We start from the raw sequence: 3,183 nt of genomic DNA, 5'->3' as shown, positions 1-3,183 counted from the left end.
TATGTGAGAAGGAGGATTTTAAATTCTGTTCTGGATTTAACAGGAAGCCAATGAAGAGAAGCCAGGATAGGAGAGATATGATCTCTCTTTTTCATTTTCATCAGAACTCTGGCTGCAGCATTTTGGATCAGCTGAAGTCTTTTAACTAAATTTTGCAGACTTCTTGATAGTAAACAATGGCAATAGTCCAGCCTGAAGTGATGAATGCATGGACTAGTTTGTCAGCATCACATCTGGACAGGATATTTCTAATTTTTGCAATATTGCACAGATGGAAGAAGGAAATTCTAGAAACCTCTTTGATATGGGATTTAAATGATAGGTACGGATAAAAAATAACACTAAGATTTTTTACTTTATTATCTGAAATCAGTTTAATCCCATCCAAATGAAATGACTGACTAAGCAGCTTCTCTTTCAAAGACTCTGGTCCAAAGACTATAACTTGTGTTTTGTCTGCATTCAGGAGCAGAAAGTTAGAAGTCATCCAGGTTTTTATGTCTTCAAGACATGCCTGTAATCTATGTAATGGGTTAGCCTCATCTGGATTTATAGACGGATATAGCTGAGATAGACGGATTTGGCTGTTTAAGCTAACAGTCCAAGTAGAAGAGTCAACAGCAACTCTGAACAAGGTTTAAACTGGATTTGTAGCAACTTGTGGTTTTGGCACTTTAATAGTCTTCTGGGAGTTTGTTCCAGATAATTACAGCATAAGAACCAGGGCTCCAACTATTGATTATTTAAAATTATCAAACGAGAAGTCGGATGGGACACTCAGGAGCTGGGACCAACTTTAGTCCCAAGGAATGACTTTGGATGCCAAGTCTGCCAGGATGACTTATGAGAATAAGAACCACAGGACACATTAAAGCTAAAGGGAACGTCTTGTCTCCTTTGCTGGTTACTCACCATGTCAGACCCAATAGAAAAAATGTACGCTTCATTCTTCCAGACCGCAAGCCAGCGATCCTAAGCAAGGATCAAATCCAAGTTACAATTCTTCTCCCTCTTAACACCAACCTCATTTGAAGTAATCCTTGCCGATTTTGCATACCCAAATGGAAAAGCAAATTACCGAGGAACTGTATGTCCAAATTACATGTGTGATACATTTGAAAGCTTAGACCTTTTAGTTTCTGAAAATACAAATTAAAATTGGGTGAATAAAACACAGCCTAAGCTAAATCAGTTTAAACATGACTTAAATGTTTTTTTTTTTATTTAGGAAATAATAGGTATTTTTTGAACAACAGTAATAAAGATATGCTTGAGAATAGGCATGTCTCATTGTATTACATTTACTCTACATCATGTCAACCACAAATGCAGAAAATTTCAGACCTCTAGCTACAACAGTTTCAGAGGGCTTTAAACTTTTGGTGTCACCAGTGTCTCCAAATCTCTCCAAATGTACCAGTAGAATAACACTGAAGTATTTTGATGGCCACAAAATATTTATGAAGCAGGTATTTTCCCCCTTTTTTTAGAATCAGTGTATATAACAACATGTAACATTTATATACCTAAAATAACATACAAAATCTATGAAAAATAGAGAAACTGCTGCTTTTCAAGCTAAAGTAAGCCACAGTTCCTTTTCTGAGCTGTTTTTTTCTGACTTAGGCATTGTAATAAAACAAAACCAGCATCCAAACTTTATAAAATATCGGACCGTTGTTGTTATTCACCTATCAAACTGCGTGTTTGATACAGTCTAAGCTGTGTGTTTCACTTTTACGCAAGCCGGTAACGTATGTCTACCCTTGTTTGAAACCTTATTTCATTTGCTACTAAGCCAAACAGCCCACATGGTTTTAACCAATAACAGCAGGACTCTATGAGGCATAATATCGCTCTACTCTGTGCATCATTGGCTAACAGGCAAGGAGCGCTTGTAAGAATTGTCCCTGACTCAAATCGAGTTATACAAAGATGCGGACACTTTTGTCTTGTAGTTAAGAAGACTATGTAAGGAAATATACCAAACTTCGCAAACTAACTACTGAGGAAAAAAGTATCAGGAAGTAAATATTAGATGCTAAGCATTAGCTAGCATTAGCTATGACCAGCTAACTTTTCTGATGTCAACAAAAGGACGTTATGTGGCGATTTTCTCATCATGGAATATATTTTTATTAGGAATATTCTGGTTTACTTTTAATCTGTGGACCCTTATGGATGAATGGAGTATAAACAACTGAAGATTAAGGATTTATAAAACTGCTTCAGGATGCCTTCAAATGTATGTTGTTGTGGCTGCTTTGTCATGTTTACATTATGACATGCTGCCATATCTGTGTCAATTGTGCTTTGGTGGGCACTGTGTCCATAAAATGAACTTGATGGTTGAAGCGTGGAGAATCTAAGCTTCCCAGCGATGTCTAACATGTCTATATTGGTAAACATTTTACCATTGTAATTTTCATGCATTCTGAGTTATTAGTTATAAATGCTATAAAAACAGTCACCGGCGAACCGGTGGGTTTTGAGGGACTAACATCTCAGTCTGAGCTCTGCAGATCCACTCATACATGCCGGGCAGCCTAAAAATGGCCAAAAGAGCCCCCAAGATCTACCAAATTTCACAATCCACTAACTCCAAACAGCAGAAATCCTGCTATCAAAATCCAGATATGTACACAAAAGGAACACAATTTTCTTTTTCTGCCAGGAATCCATTCCAGAGAAAATAATCCCGTCTGGACAGGAGGGCTTCCCTGTCTTCCCATAAAAAAATGTGATCAATTGCATTGAGAGACCAGCTGACCAGGTGATGATTCAGTATGTAAATAGTAGGGGTGGAACGGTTCACAAAATCCACGGTTCGGTTCAGTTCACGGTTCCGTGGTCACGGTTTTCGGTTTGGTACATGTTGATTGTTACCCCCGAAATCCCATCAAAAATTAATGAAATTAATGAAAAAATCAAAAAAAATAATGAATTGTAATTATTTTTAATGATCCGCGGAAACCCTGGATAATTTCCGCATGTTTTGCTGCTTTGAATTTAATCATCTCACGCATGCCCTCTACCATCTCCAAGGAACTCAGAGCGGAGCGGACAGGAGCCACAGCGGAGGCTGTATGCTTTGCTTTGCGCAGGCGGTCAGGAGCGCAGTGGGGCGGAGCGCTGACAGAGTATGCGGGATTTCGGGGTTAGCCTGACATGTTGGTCGTGTTG

Source organism: Cyprinodon variegatus, unplaced genomic scaffold, assembly GCF_000732505.1.
Source record: "Cyprinodon variegatus isolate N-32 unplaced genomic scaffold, C_variegatus-1.0 Scaffold1049, whole genome shotgun sequence".
Taxonomy (NCBI): domain Eukaryota; kingdom Metazoa; phylum Chordata; class Actinopteri; order Cyprinodontiformes; family Cyprinodontidae; genus Cyprinodon; species Cyprinodon variegatus.
Note: the sequence above shows the minus strand (reverse complement) of the source record.